Source organism: Nerophis lumbriciformis, linkage group LG02, assembly GCF_033978685.3.
Source record: "Nerophis lumbriciformis linkage group LG02, RoL_Nlum_v2.1, whole genome shotgun sequence".
Taxonomy (NCBI): Eukaryota; Metazoa; Chordata; class Actinopteri; order Syngnathiformes; family Syngnathidae; genus Nerophis; species Nerophis lumbriciformis.
The window spans coordinates 71,112,501-71,122,500 of NC_084549.2; the positions used below are offsets into that span (position 1 = coordinate 71,112,501).

General features: G+C 40.2%; 1 protein-coding gene across 4 annotated transcripts in view; it reads right to left on the reverse strand.

The window, feature by feature from the left end:
• The window catches only part of ebf3b (EBF transcription factor 3b), a 353,021-nt gene that overhangs the window by 217,309 nt on the left and 125,712 nt on the right, over positions 1-10,000 (reverse strand). The window lies entirely within an intron of this gene.

The following is a 10,000-nucleotide window of genomic DNA, read 5'->3' on the forward strand; positions in this document are numbered from 1 at the left end:
AATAAAGATTGGCACTCACAATACTCCCCTTGACAAGCTCCAGCCCCGTGTTTGTCAAGCAAATTAAACACACTTAGACTTCTCACCTGCTCCTGCGACGCATATGGCCGCCAAGTTAAAAATAAGAAAAGTCTGCATACATTACCATGCATAATGCACGGCTCCCTCCATTTAATATGCAAATTTTGTCAAATATTACTGAATACCTTCTGTTCGGAATGAATAAATTTGAATTGCAATTAGAATAATCGTGTATAATTAATGAAAACTGTCAATTTTGGTTCCCCGGTAATTTGATTAGCATGTTGATAGGACACTTATCAAGTTCAGTAAACTGTTAGATTAGGGAGATGGAGGGAATAAAAGGAGCGAGGGATTCTAAAGTTCTCCTGAATGGAGACCAGGACAGGGGGCGGAGTTTCCTCCGACAGTCTTGGACTTACAGGACAGCGCTGTGGATTCCATCAATCAATCAAAGTTGACTTATATAGCCCTTAATCGCAATGTCTCAAAGGGCTGCACAAGCCACCGCGACATCCTCAGGCTGGGATCCCACATCAGGGCAATACAAAAACTCAACCCAATTCCATCTCGACTGGCCGACGCGTGGAAAGAGGAGTTCAGAACACGCAGGGATGACATTTCTCATAACATATTAACCGGTTAAAAGAGTATAGGTCATTTGAGTGCACTCAGAACTGTCACAATGGCATACCTGCCAACTTTTGAAATCAGAAAAACCTAGTAGCCAGGGTCCAGGGGCCGCAGGCCCCGGTAGGTCCAGGACAAAGTCCTGGTTGGGGGGTTCAGGGGGGCTCCGACGCAAAATAATTATTAGCATTCAGACAGGTTAAAATGTTGCTAAAACCATCACTTTTCTATCAGTCACAGTGACTGCAACTTTGCGCTGTAATTTGACCCCCTTAGCATGCTTCAAAACTCACCAAATTTTCAGTAATATACGGCAAAACTTTTTATCAAAAAACCAAACCCCAAAACTCAAAATTGCGCTCTAGCGCCCCCCTAGAAAGAAAACTGCTTATAACTCCCAGTACGAATGTTGTAGAGACATGAAACAAAAACCTCTATGTAGGTCTTACTTAGACCTACTTTTCATTAATTGATTTCCTCGGGCAAAAATCAACAGGAAGTTGGCAATTCCCCCTTCAAGACAAAAATGTACTAAAAACAGTCACTTTTGCCTCTTTGAGCTGTAATTTGACCCTCTTAACATGCTTCAAAACTCACCGAACTTAATACACACATCAGGACTGGCAACAATTGCTAATAAAAAAAACCTAACCCCAAATCTCAAAATTGTGCTCTAGCGCAATTTTTTAATGAAACGCACAAAAAAACTGCTCCTCGGATGAAAAAACTGACAAAACTGCCTGTAACTCTCCCTGGGAAGGTCGGAGAGACATGAAACAAAAACCTCTATGTAGGTCTCACTTAGACCTACATTTCATAAATTGACAACCCCCAGCAAAAATCAACAGGAAGTTTGCTATTCCCCCTTCAAAACAAATTTTTTTGTAAAAACCGGTCACCTTCCTTCAAAAACTATCTCCTCTGAGCGCGTTTGTCGTTTCGGCTTCAAAACTAACACAGGAGAGAGATTAAACCCTTGTGTATAAAATAACAGAACAGCGTTTTAATACCTGCTCCGGTTTTGATTTTATGACCCTTCAAAGACCCGCTGCGCTGATGTTTTTTTTAAGATGGCTGCTCAAAAGCAGGAAGCACCAACGTGCCCACACAATGCAGACAAGGTAGGTACACTAGACAAAAGTCTTGGGACACTTCAGACTAAAAGTAGACAAAAGTATTGGGACACTTAGGACTAGCACCTGCCAAATACGCGGGCCCGACCAATGCTGCTTGCAGCTTTAATTATTATTATTCTTCCGCAACTTTGCGCTGTAATTTGACCCCCTTAGCATGCTTCAAAACTCACCAAATTTTACACACACATCAGTAATATACGACAAAACTCTTTATCAAAAAACCAAACCCCAAACTCAAAATTGCGCTCTAGCGCCCTTTAGAAAGAAAACTGCTTATAACTCCCAGTACAAATGTTGTAGAGACATGAAACAAAAACCTCTATGTAGGTCTTACTTAGACCTACTTTTCATTAATTAATTTCCTCGGGCAAAAATCAACAGGAAGTTGGCAATTCCCCCTTCAAGACAAAAATGTACTAAAAACAGTCACTTTTGCCTCTTTGAGCTGTAATTTGACCCCCTTAACATGCTTCAAAACTCACGGAACTTAATACACACATCAGGACTGGCAAAAATTGCCATCTCATAAACAAACCTAACCCCAAATCTCAAAATTGTGCTCTAGCGCAATTTTTTTATGAAACGCACAAAAAAACTGCTCCTCGGATGAAAAAACTGACAAAACTGCCTGTAACTCTCCCTGGGAAGGTCGGAGAGACATGAAACAAAAACCTCTATGTAGGTCTCACTTAGACCTACATTTCATAGATTGACAACCCCCAGCAAAAATCAACAGGAAGTTTGCTATTCCCCCTTCAAAACAAATTTTTTGTAAAAAAAAAAACGAACTCCTCTGAGCGCGTTTGTTGTTTCGGCTTCAAAACTAACACAGGAGAGAGATTAAACCCTTGTGTATAAAATAACAGAACAGCGTTTTAATACCTGCTCCGGTTTTGATTTTATGACCCTTCAAAGACCCGCTGCGCTGATGTTTTTTTTAAGATGGCTGCTTAAAAGCAGGAAGCACCAGCGTGCCCACACAATGCAGACAAGGTAGGTACACTAGACAAAAGTCTTGGGACACTTCAGACTAAAAGTAGACAAAAGTATTGGGACACTTAGGACTAGCACCTGCCAAATACGCGGGCCCGACCAATGCTGCTTGCAGCTTTAATTATTATTATTCTTCCGCAACTTTGCGCTGTAATTTGACCCCCTTAGCATGCTTCAAAATTTCCAAATTCCAAATTTTACACACACATCAGTAATATACGGCAAAACCTTTTATCAAAAAACCAAACCCCAAAACTCAAAATTGCGCTCTAGCGCCCCTTAGAAAGAAAACTGCTTATAACTCCCAGTACGAATGTTGTAGAGACATGAAACAAAAACCTCTATGTAGGTCTTACTTAGACCTACTTTTCATTAATTAATTTCCTCGGGCAAAAATCAACAGGAAGTTGGCAATTCCCCCTTCAAGACAAAAAAGTACTAAAAACAGTCACTTTTGCCTCTTTGAGCTGTAATTTGACCCCCTTAACATGCTTCAAAACTCACCGAACTTAATACACACATCAGGACTGGCAACAATTGCTAATAAAAAAACCTAACCCCAAATCTCAAAATTGTGCTCTAGCGCAATTTTTTAATGAAACGCACAAAAAAACTGCTCCTCGGATGAAAAAACTGACAAAACTGCCTGTAACTCTCCCTGGGAAGGTCGGAGAGACATGAAACAAAAACCTCTATGTAGGGCTCACTTAGACCTACATTTCATAAATTGACAACCCCCAGCAAAAATCAACAGGAAGTTTGCTATTCCCCCTTCAAAACAATTTTTTTGTAAAAACCGGTCACCTTCCTTCAAAAACTATCTCCTCTGAGCGCGTTTGTCGTTTCGGCTTCAAAACTAACACAGGAGAGAGATTAAACCCTTGTGTATAAAATAAAAGAACAGCGTTTTAATACTTGCTCCGGTTTTGATTTTATGACCCTTCAAAGACCCGCTGCGCTGCTGTTTTTTTAAGATGGCTGCTTAAAAGCAGGAAGCACCAACGTGCCCACACAATGCAGACAAGGTAGGTACACTAGACAAAAGTCTTGGGACACTTCAGACTAAAAGTAGACAAAAGTATTGGGACACTTAGGACTAGCACCTGCCAAATACGCGGGCCCGACCAACGCTGCTTGCAGCTTTAATTATTATTATTCTTCCGCAACTTTGCGCTGTAATTTGACCCCCTTAGCATGCTTCAAAACTCACCAAATTTTACACACACATCAGTAATATACGACAAAACTCTTTATCAAAAAACCAAACCCCAAACTCAAAATTGCGCTCTAGCGCCCTTTAGAAAGAAAACTGCTTATAACTCCCAGTACGAATGTTGTAGAGACATGAAACAAAAACCTCTATGTAGGTCTTACTTAGACCTACTTTTCATTAATTAATTTCCTCGGGCAAAAATCAACAGGAAGTTGGCAATTCCCCCTTCAAGACAAAAATGTACTAAAAACAGTCACTTTTGCCTCTTTGAGCTGTAATTTGACCCCCTTAACATGCTTCAAAAGTCACCGAACTTAATACACACATCAGGACTGGCAAAAATTGCCATCTAATAAAAAAAACCTAACCCCAAATCTCAAAATTGTGCTCTAGCGCAATTTTTTAATGAAACGCACAAAAAACTGCTCCTCGGAAGAAAAAACTGACAAAACTGCCTGTAACTCTTCCTTGGAAGGTCGGAGAGACATGAAACAAAAACCTCAATGTAGGTCTCACTTAGACCTACATTTCATAAATTGACAACCCCCAGCAAAAATCAACAGGAAGTTTGCTATTCCCCCTTCAAAACAAATTTTTTGTAAAAACCGGTCACCTTCCTTCAAAAACGAACTCCTCTGAGCGCGTTTGTCGTTTCGCCTTCAAACTAACACAGGACAGAGATTAAACCCTTGTGTATAAAATAACAGAACAGCGTTTTAATACCTGCTCCGGTTTTGATTTTATGACCCTTCAAAGACCCGCTGCGCTGCTGTTTTTTTTAAGATGGCTGCTTAAAAGCAGGAAGCACCAACGTGCCCACACAATGCAGACAAGGTAGGTACACTACACAAAAGTCTTGGGACACTTCAGACTAAAAGTAGACAAAAGTATTGGGACACTTAGGACTAGCACCTGCCAAATACGCGGGCCCGACCAACGCTGCTTGCAGCTTTAATTATTATTATTCTTCCGCAACTTTGCGCTGTAATTTGACCCCCTTAGCATGCTTCAAAATGTCCAAATTCCAAATTTTACACACATATCAGTAATATACGGCAAAACTTTTTATCAAAAAACCAAACCCCAAAACTCAAAATTGCGCTCTAGCGCCCCCTAGAAAGAAAACTGCTTATAACTCCCAGTACGAATGTTGTAGAGACATGAAACAAAAACCTCTATGTAGGTCTTACTTAGACCTACTTTCCATTAATTGATTTCCTCGGGCAAAAATCAACAGGAAGTTGGCAATTCCCCCTTCAAGACAAAAATGTACTAAAAACAGTCACTTTTGCCTCTTTGAGCTGTAATTTGACCCCCTTAACATGCTTCAAAACTCACCGAACTTAATACACACATCAGGACTGGCAAAAATTGCCATCTAATAAAAAAAACCTAACCCCAAATCTCAAAATTGTGCTCTAGCGCAATTTTTTAATGAAACGCACAAAAAAACTGCTCCTCGGATGAAAAAACTGACAAAACTGCCTGTAACTCTCCCTGGGAAGGTCGGAGAGACATGAAACAAAAACCTCTATGTAGGTCTCACTTAGACCTACATTTCATAAATTGACAACCCCCAGCAAAAATCAACAGGAAGTTTGCTATTCCCCCTTCAAAACAAATTTTTTGTAAAAACCGGTCACCTTCCTTCAAAAACTATCTCCTCTTCAAAACTAACACAGGAGAGAGATTAAACCCTTGTGTATAAAATAACAGAACAGCGTTTTAATACCTGCTCCGGTTTTGATTTTATGACCCTTCAAAGACCCGCTGCGCTGCTGTTTTTTTTAAGATGGCTGCTTAAAAGCAGGAAGCACCAACGTGCCCACACAATGCAGACAAGGTAGGTACACTAGACAAAAGTCTTGGGACACTTCAGACTACAAGTAGACAAAAGTATTGGGACACTTAGGACTAGCACCTGCCAAATACGCGGGCCCGACCAATGCTGCTTGCAGCTTTAATTATTATTATTCTTCCGCAACTTTGCGCTGTAATTTGACCCCCTTAGCATGCTTCAAAATTTCCAAATTCCACATTTTACACACACATCAGTAATATACGGCAAAACTTTTTATCAAAAAAACCAAACCCCAAAACTCAAAATTGCGCTCTAGCGCTCCCTAGAAAGAAAACTGCTTATAACTCCCAGTACGAATGTTGTAGAGACATGAAACAAAAACCTCTATGTAGGTCTTACTTAGACCTACTTTTCATTAATTGATTTCCTCGGGCAAGAATCAACAGGAAGTTGGCAATTCCCCCTTCAAGACAAAAATGTACTAAAAACAGTCACTTTTGCCTCTTTGAGCTGTAATTTGACCCCCTTAACATGCTTCAAAACTCACCGAACTTAATACACACATCAGGACTGGCAAAAATTGCCATCTAATATAAAAACCTAACCCCAAATCTCAAAATTGTGCTCTAGCGCAATTTTTTAATGAAACGCACAAAAAACTGCTCCTCGGATGAAAAAACTGACAAAACTGCCTGTAACTCTCCCTGGGAAGGTCGGAGAGACATGAAACAAAAACCTCTATGTAGGTCTCACTTAGACCTACATTTCATAAATTGACAACCCCCAGCAAAAATCAACAGGAAGTTTGCTATTCCCCCTTCAAAAAAATTGTTTTTGTAAAAACCGGTCACCTTCCTTCAAAAACGAACTCCTCTGAGCGCGTTTGTCGTTTCGCCTTCAAAACTAACACAGGAGAGAGATTAAACCCTTGTGTATAAAATAACAGAACAGCGTTTTAATACCTGCTCCGGTTTTGATTTTATGACCCTTCAAAGACCCGCTGCGCTGCTGTTTTTTTAAGATGGCTGCTTAAAAGCAGGAAGCACCAACGTGCCCACACAATGCAGACAAGGTAGGTACACTACACAAAAGTCTTGGGACACTTCAGACTAAAAGTAGACAAAAGTATTGGGACACTTAGGACTAGCACCTGCCAAATACGCGGGCCCGACCAATGCTGCTTGCAGCTTTAATTATTATTATTCTTCCGCAACTTTGCGCTGTAATTTGACCCCCTTAGCATGCTTCAAAATTTCCAAATTCCAAATTTTACACACACATCAGTAATATACGGCAAAACTTTTTATCAAAAAACCAAACCCCAAAACTCAAAATTGCGCTCTAGCGCCCCCTAGAAAGAAAACTGCTTATAACTCCCAGTACGAATGTTGTAGAGACATGAAACAAAAACCTCTATGTAGGTCATACTTAGACCTACTTTTCATTAATTAATTTCCTCGGGCAAAAATCAACAGGAAGTTGGCAATTCCCCCTTCAAGACAAAAATGTACTAAAAACAGTCACTTTTGCCTCTTTGAGCTGTAATTTGACCCCCTTAACATGCTTCAAAACTCACCGAACTTAATACACACATCAGGACTGGCAAAAATTGCCATCTAATAAAAAAACATAACCCCAAATCTCAAAATTGTGCTCTAGCGCAATTTTTTAATGAAACGCACAAAAAACTGCTCCTCGGATGAAAAAACGGCCAAAACTGCCTGTAACTCTCCCTGGGAAGGTCGGAGAGACATGAAACAAAAACCTCTATGTAGGTCTCACTTAGACCTACATTTCATAAATTGACAACCCCCAGCAAAAATCAACAGGAAGTTTGCTATTCCCCCTTCAAAACAAATTTTTTGTAAAAACCGGTCACCTTCCTTCAAAAACTATCTCCTCTGAGCGCGTTTGTCGTTTCGGCTTCAAAACTAACACAGGAGAGAGATTAAACCCTTGTGTATAAAATAACAGAACAGCGTTTTAATACCTGCTCCGGTTTTGATTTTATGACCCTTCAAAGACCCGCTGCTCTGCTGTTTTTTTTAAGATGGCTGCTTAAAAGCAGGAAGCACCAACGTGCCCACACAATGCAGACAAGGTAGGTACACTACACAAAAGTCTTGGGACACTTCAGACTAAAAGTAGACAAAAGTATTGGGACACTTAGGACTAGCACCTGCCAAATACGCGGGCCCGACCAATGCTGCTTGCAGCTTTAATTATTATTATTCTTCCGCAACTTTGCGCTGTAATTTGACCCCCTTAGCATGCTTCAAAATTTCCAAATTCTAAATTTTACACACACATCAGTAATATACGGCAAAACTTTTTATCAAAAAACCAAACCCCAAAACTCAAAATTGCGCTCTAGCGCCCCCTAGAAAGAAAACTGCTTATAACTCCCAGTACGAATGTTGTAGAGACATGAAACAAAAACCTCTATGTAGGTCTTACTTAGACCTACTTTTCATTAATTAATTTCCTCGGGCAAAAATCAACAGGAAGTTGGCAATTCCCCCTTCAAGACAAAAATGTACTAAAAACAGTCACTTTTGCCTCTTTGAGCTGTAATTTGACCCTCTTAACATGCTTCAAAACTCACCGAACTTAATACACACATCAGGACTGGCAACAATTGCTAATAAAAAAAAACTAACCCCAAATCTCAAAATTGTGCTCTAGCGCAATTTTTTAATGAAACGCACAAAAAAACTGCTCCTCGGATGAAAAAACTGACAAAACTGCCTGTAACTCTCCCTGGGAAGGTCGGAGAGACATGAAACAAAAACCTCTATGTAGGTCTCACTTAGACCTACATTTCAGAAATTGACAGCCCCCAGCAAGAATCAACAGGAAGTTTGCTATTCCCCCTTCAAAACAATTTTTTTTGTAAAAACCGGTCACCTTCCTTCAAAAACTATCTCCTCTGAGCGCGTTTGTCGTTTCGGCTTCAAAACTAACACAGGAGAGAGATTAAACCCTTGTGTATAAAATAACAGAACAGCGTTTTAATACCTGCTCCGGTTTTGATTTTATGACCCTTCAAAGACCCGCTGCGCTGCTGTTTTTTTAAGATGGCTGCTTAAAAGCAGGAAGCACCAACGTGCCCACACAATGCAGACAAGGTAGGTACACTAGACAAAAGTCTTGGGACACTTCAGACTAAAAGTAGACAAAAGTATTGGGACACTTAGGACTAGCACCTGCCAAATACGCGGGCCCGACCAATGCTGCTTGCAGCTTTAATTATTATTATTCTTCCGCAACTTTGCGCTGTAATTTGACCCCCTTAGCATGCTTCAAAATTTCCAAATTTCAAATTTTACACACACATCAGTAATATACGGCAAAACTTTTTATCAAAAAACCAAACCCCAAAACTCAAAATTGCACTCTAGCGCCCCCTAGAAAGAAAACTGCTTATAACTCCCAGTATGAATGTTGTAGAGACATGAAACAAAAACCTCTATGTAGGTCTTACTTAGACCTACTTTTCATTAATTGATTTCCTCGGGCAAGAATCAACAGGAAGTTGGCAATTCCCCCTTCAAGACAAAAATGTACTAAAAACAGTCACTTTTGCCTCTTTGAGCTGTAATTTGACCCCCTTAACATGCTTCAAAACTCACCGAACTTAATACACACATCAGGACTGGCAAAAATTGCCATCTAATAAAAAAAACCTAACCCCAAATCTCAAAATTGTGCTCTAGCGCAATTTTTTAATGAAACGCACAAAAAAACTGCTCCTCGGATGAAAAAACGGACAAAACTGCCTGTAACTCTCCCTGGGAATGTCGGAGAGACATGAAACAAAAACCTCAATGTAGGTCTCACTTAGACCTACATTTCATAAATTGACAACCCCCAGCAAAAATCAACAGGAAGTTTGCTATTCCCCCTTCAAAAAAATTGTTTTTGTAAAAACCGGTCACCTTCCTTCAAAAACGAACTCCTCTGAGCGCGTTTGTCGTTTCGCCTTCAAACTAACACAGGACAGAGATTAAACCCTTGTGTATAAAATAACAGAACAGCGTTTTAATACCTGCTCCGGTTTTGATTTTATGACCCTTCAAAGACCCGCTGCGCTGCTGGTTTTTTTAAGATGGCTGCTTAAAAGCAGGAAGCACCAACGTGCCCACACAATGCAGACAAGGTAGGTACACTAGACAAAAGTCTTGGGACACTTCAGACTAAAAGTAG